Below are 15,663 nucleotides of genomic sequence, written 5' to 3'. Positions count from 1 at the left end.
ACGCACACACACACACACACACACTCGCGCCGCGGAAGAGATCAGCCGGATAACTCTCGGAAACGCGAAACGTCCTTCGGAAATGTCCCCGCGTCGGAAATTCACACACACACCGACGACGACGACCGACCGACCGACCGACACGACCACCCCACGTCCAGGATATCGAATCGCCCCACGTTGCACACGATGTACGCCTCGGGATCCGGGGAGAGAGAGCCGCGACAGAGGACAGGACGGCGTTTTTCCGACTCTTCCGGAGTTCGGAGCGCGGATCGGAAAACGGAGCCGATGACAATGGTATCCGCGATCTCGCGTATACCGGACGCGTCTCACGCGACCAACAGCACAACGAGAAAACGATCCCGAAGAGAGATAGAGAGAAAGAAGGGTCCCTTCTCTTCTCTCTCTCTCTCTCTCTCTCTCTCCCGTTGCCGATCTCTCGGCTCTCGGGAAGAAAACCGGAGCTCTGCGGCGACAGAACAGAACGGAACGGAGTGTGGAGTGGCGCGGAACGGAACGGAGCGGAGCGCCGTTCCCCTCGGTACGGCGGTGTCGTCGCTCCTGCGACGACGACGACGGCGACGACCACGGCGACGATGACGAGGAGAGACCGGAGGAGGGTGGCTGGTCGGGTGGCTGGCTGGGATCGAACTAGATGGCTCGTCGCCAGGCAACCGGATTTTCCCTCTCGGTCTCTCGCGCGCGCGAGTACGGGTCTCTCCCCCTTCTTCCGCCTTCCTTTCTGGTTCCCCGTTTAGCTCGCTCGCTCGCACGTTCGCTCGACCGCTTCGGCCGTTCTCTCTCTTTCTCGCCCGCTCCGTTCGCCGCTCCACTCCGCTCCCGCTAGTCGCGGGCTCTCCTCCACCCTCCCGCGCACACGCTACTCGCTCGCCCGTTCTCCCCTCTTACCCCCTCCCCCACCCCCTCTCCCCCTCCTCCTCGATCCCCGTACACATCATCGGTACGGCGCACCGGTTCCTCCGCCGCTGATTCTCCCGCTCGCTCACCCTCCGCGTGCCGGAGGATGCGAAGGATCCTCCTCCGCCTCACCTCTTCTTCTACGAGATCTTCCGCACCGCGAATGCTCTGCGCGGAGGAGGTGCTGCAGCGAGAGGAATGCACCTGGGCATCTTGTTTTCGACAATAGCGATTGTTTACACTTACCGTTGCACTAATTCACTTTTAACTCGCTGCTGCAATCTACGAGATTCGACTTTATTCGAGGCCATCGTGTCAGAAACTTAATTTTTCATCCTGCGTATTAGCGAAGTCCATCGGGCCTCACGCGCGACACGAGAAGCTTGCCGCGACTTTCCGCGATTTCTTCGAACGCGCGGAGGAACGAACCTTCCGCCTGGTCGGTCGCGCAACGCAAAATGGCTCGTGAAGAAGCTAAATTGTATGATTCCCCACTCGCTCTCTCGATTCTCGGGCCTCCTCTCGCCGGCGCCGATAAATATTTGCCGAGTCGTGTGATAAAGCAGATAAGATATATCGCATTTTGTTATGTACCTTAATTGAACCGTACCAGTGGCGACGAAGTCTGTTGCCAAACATTTTCGCCGGATATTATCGCGCCCGCGTCCGCGTTCGGCGCTCATCAATAGATCCTCGGAATCGCAATAAACTGATAAACTTTGTCCCTCCGTAAAACTTGGAATAATCTACGATATTCCCGCCTCTCGCTCGTAAGAGATCGCAACTTTCGCGTAATACGCGACCTACAATACTTTATTAAGTCTTGACGCGTGAGTTTTTACTGTCTCTGCTCCCCCCCCTCTCTCTCTCTCTCTCTCTCTCTCTCTCTCTCTCTCTCGCAAAAATTTCTCGACCGAACCTTTCGTCGGTGCTAATTGCTCCTTCGAGCTATACTATCAGCGTAGCTTGGCTGAGGTGCTGGCTCGCGGAGAAATCGTTTGCGATTCGCGATCTTCAGCGTCGACCGGCTGACCGGCACTTTCTACGTTCCACTTGGAGGCGCGAGGGAGCCCCGCTGGTTTTTGGGCGGAAAAAAAATGTCGAATCGAGGAAATGAGACTCGGAGAAACTCTCGGCGTGTCGACATCCAGGTGTACGACGGGATAAACTCCTCCCCCCCCCCCCTCCCCGATTGTCCGTCAACTGCAGCGAGGCAGCAGAAAAGGAACAATGCCGCGGCGCGTGAAAGAGAGAGAGCAGAATGGAAGTAGAAGTTTATTATGTGCTCCGGGAAGTACGCCCTAGGTACAAATAGCGATCGAGTGAAAGGAAGTAATTTAGCTGGGGTACACAACAATACCGTACAATAATGATAAGAACAAATGACCCCGGGAAGTAAATCCATATTATAATAGAGAAAAAAATGTGATAATGAGTCGAAAGATAGTCTGGTTATTTAAAGCTGCGTGATTGAAGAAATAAAAATACAAACAAACACACGATACAAGCGAAAATTAGCACCAGAAGAAAAAAACATGGTGGCTATAAAAATGGCGACTGTACAAGTTTTATATGTAGAATTAATGTACTGTATATAATTGAATAAATTATTTTATAGTTGTAATAACCATAACATAGTTTATTCAATTATGCAATGTACATTAATTTTACATATAAAATTTGCAGTAACTGATAAAATAGTTTGTTCAACTACGTATGTATATTAATTCTACATAAAACTTGTTATAGTTATCACTTTTATAGACATTACTATATTTTTCTCTAAAGATATGACGTCAATTACAACAATAAAATAAATCAATTTATTTGATTTCTTAAAACAAAAATTTGTTTTCTCTCAAAGTGCACAAAAACTAAATTACAAAGATGTAATTATTAAATAGTATTTATTAAATAAAAAATAAATTGTTTAATAATTTCGAAACAGCAAATAATATAAATAATCAAGTACGCGGGCATCTGAACAAGCACTTATGTTAGCCAAAATTATAGGGAGAAAAGTGATCGCAAGGGAGAGATAATAAAGAACGGAGACAGCGATGGAGAGGCAGATAGCTACAGGGATCAATGGGTACTCCACGACCTCGCTTCTTTCTTTCTCTTCTTCTTCTCTCTCTCTCTCTCTCTCTCTCCCTTTCGCCCTTTCTCTCTCCTTTTTCCTCTCTCATTCAGGCTCGCCGAACGTTGCGCTCCCACCGTGCCCGTCCTATATCGAGTATCCAACCCTCGAAGCGTGACCGTGACTGTGACTCTGTAGTCTGTGAAAGAGCGGAGTGCGCACTGCGCGTGTCCGCGTTGCATCGATGCCGCCACCGCCGCTACCACCGCGCCGTCGGTTTTTGTGTGCATCGCACGCGTAACGCGATTCGCTGTAACGCGCTGTGCGATGCATCCACCGTAACGAGACCCGAATGAATGAAGACCGCGTGTGAAAATTCTCGCGAAAATTAAGAACTGTCATCGCAATTGTTGTTACTGATTCCTTCCCATCTGTTTGCGTCGCACAGAGGAATTTTGAATTTTAAGCGAAACTTTTAATTTAGAAATAGATTCTACTCTCTTCCTCATTTTAACCAGCAGTTTAAATATTCAGGATATTATATTATTAGAATAGCTATTAAATTTATCATTATTAAATTAGATACATATAATAAACTAATTACTGTTATGAATTATTCGCTATCATAGTGATTATGTAATTATATATTATTATAATTATTTTCAATTATACAGATTAAAAAGTTTCCTAAAATTATCCGTTGAATATTCTATTTATTTTGTAAAAAGTATTTTATCTAATTGTAGGTTCAACATTGAAAAATTTTATACATTTAGTAGTATATGAAAATGTATACTTTTTAAAAGTTCCGCGTAATAGATCCGGCATAGATTTTTTTATTCGTTTATTTACGAATCTATGGATCATTAATCGCTCTCGTGCAGTTCTTTGCATCATCCATCAATATAAGACCTGACTAACCCTTTGGCTTGGTCAACAAGTGTCGAGGCCTTTCATCGGCCACTTTAACGACACTCAGGGTCGTCTTACCGGGCATGCTTTAATACCGGGCGCACTCTTCATGTCCTCCGATATCCAACGGTAGCAGACTCTCTCGACTTTGACCCTTAATTGCAAACGGTCCAAGCAAACCCCAGACTCTTTCTAAGTTATCAAGTTTGTCTGCGCTAATTATACATGCACTTATGCACTTATTATACATTACGACTTGTATTTATAAGTTAGTTACCGTCTATAATTTAGTTACCGTTATAAGTTAGTTAGATCGTCTTAAACAAGAAAAAAAATGCAGGAATTTACTTAAAATAAAATTTCATATCTCTCGCGACATATATTTAAAAAAAGAAACAAATAAAGATTGACTCGTCTTTAAAAAAAAATTTAAGATAAATGTATAATACTTAAAGAAAAATATAGAAACCATAAAACTACAAATTAACATATGTAGAATTAATATATATAACTGAACAAACTATTTTATAGTTATTGCAAGGTCCATTTGTAGAATTAATGTACATGAATGAATTGAATAAACTATTTTACAGTTGCATTAGCTTACATTAAAAAAATTTTATTCAACTACATACATTAATTCTACATATAAAACTTGTATAGTTCTCTCCTTTACAATTGTCGCTGTTTTTTCTCTGAATGTAACCATCAGACAAACCGACCGATATTCAAAACATATTGTTAATAACATATCATTGTGTAAATGGTCATGTTAGAATCATATTGATTTTTTAACCTTGTTCCGCGAATTTTTCTTATTTCCGATCGATAGCCTTTCATGTACCCTATCCGATATATTACGCGCCAATACGTCTTTTACTGTGCGCATATTACCTCCAATCTTGGCAACCTTGAACGCAACTGCGAGACAAGATGGAACAATGATCTAAAATTGCGGCAATGTTGTTTGCGATGTCGGTACGTTGCGCGAGACGTTATTTCGGAGGCATGATTAAATCTCCATTAGAGAACGTAAACGTTCGAGATTCAATAGGCATCGTTCTCGTAGCTGTAAACTTCTCTCCTCCGCGGTCTTTGTTACCCGCGCGCGTCGCGCGACCTACCCACGTGTAAGATCGTGCGGCGCCAACCCATTGCTATTTCCGACGCAGATTTCCGGACTGATTTTAGTTTTCGTGCACGCCCACGGCACGTATACGCCCAGAAACGGAAGAGGCATGCAACTCTCTTCTCTCAGCCGGAGTGTTCTTCACTATTCCAGTCGGCCCTATTGACCACCCGCGTGTGTTCACGTGACTAAACATCATCTCTCCCGGGAATATCGGATGACAAAGCTTCGCCCACGGCTCTAGTCAAGTTCTTGGCGCTTCTCAAAATAACGCAACTACTCGCAATTCTATCGCGGTATTATAAATTATTTAAAATTTATTCTCCACTATCTTTGTATCTCGCAAATTTACAAAATATACAATCAACATATTAGACGCACTTAACATTCTTTTAAAATTTATTAACTTCTAAGTATTAGATATATATATATATATAAATCAAGTCCGTATAGTAAAGTCTATTAAACGTTCTAGTGATACAATATCGAATCCTCTTATTATAATCAGAAATTCTGTTTGATTTCACCAAAATTCATTCAACCATATACATCTTGTTGGTACAAACCATTTTTCTCAGTGTTTGATGATATTTATGTAGACGCACGCATTTTTTATAGATTTAATTCGAGTCGATTAATAAAGTTAATTCGGTTGAAAATAACAACTATCTTTATTTTTACATATCTAAAGGATTTTCTCTCTTGTATTTAAATATTGTCAGTAAAAAAACACAATATTCTATAATATTCGTCAAATATTCATTTATTTTTGTTGCAACAAAAAAAGTATAAACCTGTTAGCATTTATAAAAGCAATAGCAAAAAAAACATTTTCTGTTTCTATTATTCTATTAAAAATTTCGTTTTATTTGTCTATTTAACATAATAGATTTTTATTTAAACGTTACATAACGTTATTGTTAGAGTCAAGGCTATTAGAACCTTGATTTTAGCCGCTAATAGAGATGTGACATAAAAAAATCGTTTTATTTTACAAAAATAAATGAATATTTGACGAATATTATAGAATATTGTGTTTTTTTACTGACAATATTCAAATACAAGAGAGAAAATCCTTTAGATATGTAAAAATAAAAATAGCTGTTATTTTCAACCGAATTAAATCTATAAAAAAATGCGTGCGTCTACATACCATAATATCATCAAACACTGAGAAAAATGGTTTGTTTGTACCAACAAGATGTATATGGTTGAATGAATTTTGATAAAATCAAACAGAATTTCTGATTATAATAAGAGAATTCGATATTGTATCACTAGAACGTTTAATAGATTTTACTATACGAATTTGATTAATATTTTCTAGTTGGATCTACAAAATTTCTAGATATATTCAATAAACGTTCACCGCAAGCAGTATGCTCCATCACCACAAGATGGACATGATGGACGAATTCAATTCTCGTATTTAAGAATCACTACGGAATAGTATAAAAAATGCAGCATCATAAGATTTTTATCACTTCTTAAAGTGCGATCAAATATGAGAATAACCAAAAGATGTATTTTAGTAGTTTTTAGTTCTGTACTAAAATTAATTCAGAATCTTATTTCTGGAAATTAATATGTGCTAAAGTGTATTAATATGAGAAATTCAGTCGTACAACAAAAGAAATTTTGGTATATTTAAGGCGATGCTGAAAGGTCGGAATTACCGGTCGGAATTAGCACATTACAGTTCAGTAGATTTCTCCGAATTGGCTGAACGGAATTGAAAATCCTTTCACAGGGTTGAAATAGACATGAAATTGTGGTGTTAGACGGTCGAATTTGTAATAAAATCAGAAAAAAATTTTAAAATTACATTTTTTTGGGTCGTACAGTTGACACCTAACCATAACCTGACATAAATATTTCATTAGTGTAAAAGTTCTGTAGCTCAAATGTACAAAATGCTTACGTCTAATACCACAGATTACATGAACGAATAATACAAAGTCTTTTGAGCTACGATTAAAAGCGTAGAAAAAAAGATATCCACTAAACTGCAATTTGTGGTAATTTGTACGCATAGCCAAAATACGGAATGGTAAAAACAGCAAAAATTACGTAGTATAGTGTCGGATTATGCAAGAGATGACATTTAGCAATAAGTTAGATAAGGACAATGTACGTGTTTGACTGAGACAGAAGATATTGTAAGAAGTTCATTTAGAGGTACCATTGAAATTAAACAAACTGTTTTATCGACCTCGTGTAAATTTTTTCCGAGGCGATGCTGGAAGCATCGCCTTAACATAAAAGAATTGTTCGATCAACAAAAACTTCTGGTATATTTAACAAGAAAAATGATTCAATCGACAAGAAATTCTGATAGATTTAACAAGAAAAAATTAATCATATTCGTCTGGTGAATCCTACAAGAATTCTGATTCATCGATTTTCAAACAGACTAATTGACTCTAACAGATTTCCTATTAATCCAACCAGATTTTTTTTTCAGTGAAGATTTTATATTTGTAAAATTTAAATATTTAAAAATTAGAAATTTTACACACACACGCACGCACGCACGCACGCACGCACGCACGCACGCACACACGCACGCACGCACGCATCCACGCACACACGCATATAAACTGTTTTGTATTAATTATAACCTCTGAATTATTAATAAGATAATTGGCAAATTTTTCTTGTAAATTAAATTTTTCTGAAATTTTCAATTATTAAAAAAAAACCGTGTGAATACTTCATAATACAATTATTTATGATTCCAAATCTATCAACGCGAATTATGAAGAATTTTAAGAGCGGGACAGAATAGCGACGAAAGTTTACGGCCATGATAATTTTGTTGACAGTCTAGTGCAGTCAATATGGAGAACGAAAAAAGTTAGTAGCAGCGTTAATATCGACGACCTTTCGCGAGATTCACTTAGCCAAAGTGCTTAGACGCAACGCGGCCGAAACTTTCCTGTCGATGTAATTGCTTTAGTTTGGACAAGTTGTCGGCGCGGTATCGTTGCAACGGCTTGGCTTATCTCCTCTCATTATAGATCTCAGGGAATAGCCGGTCGCGAAAGCCCCCGAAGGCGGGCTCTGAAAAGCCATTCGCTCGCGGAGCCAGACATCATTAAGTTCGCGCATTCTCCGATTACGATATTGCAATCTGTCGTGATCTAATTCTACGATTGTGTCCGACAACCGCGGCATGCTCCTTTCAACTCTGAATTTTTCGTACATATGTACAGAGTAGCAAACATTTTGTACTTGTATGAAAAACAATTCACTCTAAGTTTGTTAAATTTTTATGTTGATTTCTAACATATTCGAGTGTTAATTTAACAGAATGTGATTATGTTGTTCGAATATTTTGCGTTAAATAAATATTTAACATTTCTTAGCGTCAAAAAACACAATTTATAGAGTAAGTGAATAAATAATAATGTATAGTTTTAAAACGTTAATTCTACGATAAACAAATACAAGATAAATGTACATGTTAATTTTATTGAAGAAATATGTTTCTATACAATTTGTTTCGAAATTACATAAAAATATTACATTTTTTTATGTTAATATTTACATAATGTTTACTTGTGTTACTTTCTAACATAGCCATCTTGTGTTAAATTAACACAAAAATTGGGGTGGACCGTTTGTGACATGTGAAATGCGTTAAATATAACATTTTCAACAGTATGTGATATATCTACTTTTATCAAAACAAAATTCCTGAAAAACTTCTCTAAAAAAATAAATAATAATAAATTATTATAGATGCGCATCCATATCTTGTTCAAAATTCACTGTCTTCAAAATAGGATTTACTTTAAAACAAATATCAATAATTGTACTAAATATCTCAAAATTGCCGCAATTTCGACAGTCAATTTTATACCTCGATATTATAGCTTTGAACACTCCATATATCGAATGATCCTTGTAATCCTTATATCCCCTGTAATATTTTCTCGAGCAAAACCGTCCCGCTTTGTATAACCCAGTGTATCATCCTAAGCAATAACGCGATTCTGGGCCACACTCGTTCTGATGGCGATTTATCTCAATTAACGAGCGGTTCCGCCGATTATATTACAGCCTGATGCGTGCGTCTAGATCGGAATTTACGACCCAATAAGATGGGTAGGTACGAGCCATTTAATTTGACGATGATACACAGATGCGAGCGTAAATGTACCAACGCGGTGCGGCGCGGCTCCCCTTCTTACGCGTAACAGCCTGACTTTTTATCGTGCCCCTCGAATCGGATTAAAACAAACGACCGAACTTGCTCGCCCCGGGATGCACCACGTTATTTTCTATTAACGCAGCCGAGTACGACACACTTGAGACTTTAACTCGAGCTGTAATGCTTGCCTGCCGCGAACGTGCAGGGAAATATTAATTATATTATTACAGAAGAACGTTTTTTGTTAGAAATTGTCTCCGGTTGGAAATAGCGCGAATACGGCAATAATAACAGTAACAATATAATAAATAAAACAATAATAATGACAAACAACAACAGCAATAATAATAATAATAATAATAATAATAATAACAACTTTAGTGCATGCAACTTACAAATAGATTTAAGGCGATGCTAGAAGATCGGCCAAATTTGCACGAGGTCAATAAAACAGACTATTCACAGTGGTATCTCTAAATGAATTTAACTTCTTACAATATCTTCTGTTTCACTCAAATACGTACATTGTCCTTATCTAACATATTGAAGTGCCATTTCTTCAAAATCCGGCACTTACTGCTAGACGCAATTTTTGCTCTTTTTACCATTCTGTATCTTTTGTTAGCTAAGCATACAAATTACCTTAAATTGCAGTTGAATGGATTTTTTTTTGCTACACTTTCAATAGTAGCTCAAAAGACTTTATATCATTATTCGTTCATGTAATCTGTTGTGTAGGACCGGGGACGAAAGCATTTTGTACATATAAGATACAGAACTTTTACACTAATAAAATGTTTACATCAGGAGACAGCTGTACGACCTGAAAAAATGTAATTTTTTAATTTTTTTCCGATTTTACTACAAATTCGTCCGTCTCACATCACAATTTTATGTCTATTCAATCTTGTAAAAGGATTTTCAATTCCGTTCAGTCAATTCGGAGAAATTTACTCAACTGCAATGTATCGATAATTTCGACCTTCCAGCATCGCCTTAACAACTATAAATACACGAGATAAAGAACTTAAACTATCATTTATATATCTAGCAAAATTAAAATAAATAATTTTAATTATAAATTATTTTTGATAAAAACTTGTTGATTAAAAATGTAAACGTATTATAGGATTGTTAAAGAGCGAATAAAAATTGAAACCATTTGTATTGGTATGATACATTCTTGAGATAGAAATCATAGAAAGTACCTATAGAGTATACACAGATTGTGATTGCAATTCAGTGGACGTTACAGATGTTTAGCTTAAGAAACCCGGAAAGAAAAGTATTGGCAGTTGGTAGTGCCTTACATAACGTCCCAATTCTGCACGCGACGTATATCTACTTAAATGACGCGGTACAGCCGCGTCGAAACTAAAATATGCGAAGTAAGCGGCTCGGACACAAGCATCGGATATCGTTTACGTTCCGCGGCACAACGGACTCCGCGTCTTCCGTGCTACAATCGGGAAAACAAATATCGTTTCGCGGAAAGAAAGTGCACTCCGCGTTCCGAGCGTGTGCGCTATTCTCTCCGCCTAAACGTGAGACTCAGCAATTCTCTCGTTCCTACGAATACGCCGCAAATTCCACTTCGCTACAATCGCGAAAAATATGCCAATGTTCTTTATTATGACATCGAGATACGGCGAACAGTGCTAGAGATAGACTGGACTCGATACAAGCAACATTGTTGGAATATTTTACACTACATGGAGAACCATTAAAAATTTTTTGTTTAAATTAGAAACACATTTACTAGCTCGTGTTTAAAAAACAAGTAATTTAGACTCGGCCAAGGAACGAGCAAGGTGTGACGTGACATAAAATCATTAAAACATAGTATTATAAAAATTATAAGAAAATTTAATGTCAAAACGTTTCGACTGCACGGAGTCTTCCGCAGCTAGTATAAATTAACATAAATAAATTAATAAAAACCATCAATAAATCAAATTAAACATTTACATAAATTAATAAAAATCCATAGAAACAATTTAGTCGATAATAAAAAACGGAAAACCTAAAACAATGAACGCTGTGTTAGTCGTATATTAAACTTGCAATTATTTGTTTGCATACAATACGGCCATGTTGTATCTTCTCTAAATGAAACATTCTCGGGACTGTGGGTTGACCCGTTTGACCGTTATTTGTGATTCGAAATCAATTCTTACGTCCTTGGTTTTTTATAAAAATTTATAAAAATATTTTTTGTTTAATTATAACGATAATGGAGCTGTTGAGCCAAGTTAGATGTAACGTGCTAATAATCTTATTTTGATCTATGATGGTAAACAATCTTTAATATTATATAAATACTTGAAGTACAATTCAGATTATCCCAGACGTTTCGACCCTTTTACATAGCAGTTATCCTCGGTGGGAATATAACAAATTAAATAACCAACCTTATATACATGTAAACGCATTTGCTCGCAATTTATATAAAAGTCTGATGTTATACAACTCTTGTCTTGGTTTCTAGATTTTCCAGAAAGCATCATCTTTAATCCGTGATAGATAGATGTATGTTGATAGATATATATTGAATATTCAGAAATCATATAAATTATTAAAAACATATTCATATTCCTAAATCGTTATTGTCACCATGTGCACGCTTTAAGAGGATGCTGAATACCGACATTTGCATTCTAAGTAATAACTCCGAAACGACTGAACGGATTTGAAAACGCTTTTACAGGATTGAAATTGAGATAAAATGTAAACGCGCGAATTATAAATTTGTAGTTAAAATGAAAAAATATTAAAAATTACCTTTTTTCCGCATCGTAGAGCAATCTTAACCTCTCACCTGACGTAAACATTTCATTGATACAAAAGTTCTGTAGCTCATATGTACAAAAAAATAATTCGCGCGAATCGGAATACTTGCACGAATAATATAAGACCTTTGGAGCAACGATTGGAAGCGTAGAAAACAATTATTACTTAGAATGCAATTTGTGGTAATTCGTACGCTCGCCTGAGGTAAAGACAGCAAAAATTACGTTTGGCAGTAGTGCCGGATTTTCCAAGAGATGGCACTTCAATAAGTTAGATAAGGACATTCCACGTGTTTGAGCGAGACAGAAGATATTGTAAGAAGTTCATTTAAAGATACCACTGACACTGAAGAGTCTGCTTTATCGACTTCGTACAAATTTGGCCGACCTTTCAGCATCCTCTTAAGAAAGATTATCATTCCGTTTTTCTTTCTTAAAGCGTGCACATGGTGACAATGATGATTTAGGAATATGAATATGTTTTTTAATAATTCATATGATGTCTGGATATTCAAATATACATCTATCTATAATTAATGGACTAAAGATGATGCTTTCTGGAAAATCTAGAAACCAAGACAAGAATTGTATAACATCAGACTTTTATATAAATTGCAAGCAAATGCGTTTACATGTATATAAGCTTGGTTATTTAATTTGTTATATTCCCACTGAAGATGACCGCTATGTAAAAGGATCGAAACGTTTGAGATAATTTGTATTATACTTCAAGTATTTATATAAATAATATTAAAGATTGTTTACCACCACAGTTCAAAATAAAATTATTAGCACGTTACACCTAAGCTCAACAGCTCCCATTATCGTTATAATTTGATATGAGCCTTTCATAATTTGTCTTTTGAGCTAATATGAATATTGTTTACCTTAAAGCAATTCAATCAGAAATGGATTAATTTTCTCAGATATTGTCTATTTCACAAGTTTTGTAAAATAATACATTTTGACACATAAAAATTAAAAATAACGAAATGTTATTTAACTCAAGGAAATAGTTAATTTGCTTCTTTAATATCTAATAAAAAGTTACAATTTTTGCAAAAATTATTGTTTTCTTACTTTAAAGAGTAAGTTCAAGAAAACTGATAGAAATATCAATTTTTTGTATTTATTGTACGTAAAAATAATTTTTCAACGCAAAATTTTCATTTTCAACCGGCTTGAAGAGAGTTTCTATCACGCAGTTGCTGGCTTTTAAATATTGTTTTCAAGTACAAGTTTTTCTCGCGATATTCTCGAATAACTTGAGCACGAGAATTATTAATAGTTTTCTCATTGATAGAAAAACGGATTCTAGATGAGAAACTTTCATTTTCGACGAAGCTTTCGAGAAAGCTGCAATTCTCTCGCCTCTTTTCGCTTCCGCGTTTTCATTGTTCGCGGTCGCACGTTCGAAGTGGCAGCGATCGGAACACAGAAGGCCTGGAGCTTTTGTATTCCTATCTTCTTTGTGTCTATGAATTCAGAAATGCTTGTATACGCACTAGGTTGTATAAAATATCTCATCGCTGACAGGAAAAATATTATATATATACAGGGTGTTTATAAAGTCTCACCCAGGCCTAATATCTCGGAAACGGCTTTAGATATGGAAAAATGTTTTAAATAAAAGTTGTTTGACTTCAAGGGGGACTTAAAATGGTATCATTGGTTTAACCTTAGGTGGCGCTGTTAAGATCAGGGAAAGATTACTTCAAAATTTTTGGAATAGAACCGCCCATCTTTTATTGCATATTCTTGTAGCTTATCTCGAGAGCTTTCCAAACACATAGATAAAATATTTTTTTATTAAATAAATCTTGAGTTATGAAGCATAAAATTTGCAGTACCGTTGGCATGAGCATTATCTAAGATGTCCGAACAATGGCTAAAACCTTTTAAATGTTGTTCAGAATCATGACCTTGATAAAACATGTGAAGGTCATGACCATTGGAAATTGTTTGTTTTTCAAAAAATAAAAATAATTTTCAAAAATGAAAAAGCAACAAATTTTAATGGTCTTTAATGGCTTTTGATTTTGACATGTGTTGTCAAAGTCATCATCTTCAAATAACATTTAAAAGGTTTTAGTCAGTGTTCAAACATCTTGGATAATGTTAATGCCGACGATACTGCAAATTTCAAGCTTCATAACACAATATTTACTTAATCAAAAAATATTTTATCTATATGTTTTGGAAAGCTCTCAAGGTAAGCTACAAGAATATGTAATAAAAAATGGGGAGTTCCATTAAAAAATTTTGAAGTAACCTTTTCCTGATCTTAACAGCGCCACCCAAGGTCAAACCAATGGTACCATTTTATGTCCCCCTTGAAGTCAAACAACTTTTGTTTGAAACATTTTTCCATAACTAAAGCCGTTTCCGAGATATTAGACCTGGGTGAGACTTTATTATAAACACCCTGTATATATAACATTGAATTTTTCGACAGATGTAAATAGTGGAGTGCAATTAGTTTTTGACTTCAGAAAAATTCCTCGCAAAGTAAACCTTGCGGATATCGCTTCATTAGCTTATCAGAAATAAATAAAAAAATATATAGTTTACCTCTTTAAGTAGTGTGCTTTTTTTTTATTTAACAAAATAACCTTAAAAATGATGTTTTTTGCAAATAACTTTTAAATGAAGCAATAAATAATAAAAACAATGTCACCAATGGAAAAAGCAGAAAATTTCACATAAAAAATGTTAAGAAAGTTTTTTTCTAAAGCCATAATTAAACGACGTAAGATTTTTTCAATATGTTGTTATTTCGTTAACGACGCAGAGTAGCGCCGAGTGCAAAACGCGCGCGTCAGCCCGCGCACCAGAGATATAATCGTTCTTAGTATCCATATAGGTAAAAAAATATTTTTACAAACGGTTGATTTTAATTAAATATACTTCAAACTAAAAATTAAGTATATTTAAAATGTATAAATAATATTTTAAATATTAGTAATCGTAACATAATGCCAAGGCATGAGAAATTTTCGACTATATCTGGTATTTTGCATGTCATATTTATAAATACGTTCAAATTACTTTCATATCTTGAGGATTTATTTTTGGTATGATGCTTTAAAAGCTCTGTGGATTAAAAAAAATTACAAAAATTTATTTTTCAAAATACACGACTTGAAAAGTTCGTAATTTTCAAAAATTGGGTTTCTTGAATAAATTCTCTAACTTCCCTTGTAATGTAGAAGGTAAAAATAAATCGTAAAATATATATATAGATAAGCTTTTTAAAGCTTAGAATGTGTACTTTATGATGATACTATAATATATGGGTAAAAATTAAGATTAATTTGTTATATTCGTTAATAAAGTATAACAAATACGTTTCATTCGATAAAATGAAAATATACGCGCTACTGAAAACATCTATAATTAATAAAATAAATTTTTTTTTGCAATTTCAGTGCATGGAGGTTGTAAATGGTCTGTTTTTGTAAAATATACCTTAATTGGATTTTTTTCGTGCGTCGTTATATTAAACGAAAATGTCAAAAATATAACACAAAATCTATATTTTTTCATTGTAATATTTTGTTGCTTTTAAGTGTTATTTAATATTTTAAAACATGTTTAAGTAATGGATGTATTTCACAGCAACACATTCTAAGTAAAACAGTGTATGTATGCATATATATATATATATATATATATA

General features: G+C 35.8%; 1 protein-coding gene across 1 annotated transcript in view; it reads right to left on the bottom strand.

Annotated features, from left to right (window-relative positions):
* The window catches only part of LOC105449330 (SLIT-ROBO Rho GTPase-activating protein 1-like), a 108,952-nt gene that overhangs the window by 72,609 nt on the left and 20,680 nt on the right, over window positions 1–15,663 (bottom strand). The window lies entirely within an intron of this gene.

The sequence above is a fragment of the Wasmannia auropunctata genome, unplaced genomic scaffold (assembly GCF_000956235.1).
Source record: "Wasmannia auropunctata unplaced genomic scaffold, wasmannia.A_1.0 LD336076.1, whole genome shotgun sequence".
Classification (NCBI taxonomy): Eukaryota; Metazoa; Arthropoda; class Insecta; order Hymenoptera; family Formicidae; genus Wasmannia; species Wasmannia auropunctata.
Note: the sequence above shows the minus strand (reverse complement) of the source record. Positions and strands in the feature narration are given on the sequence as shown.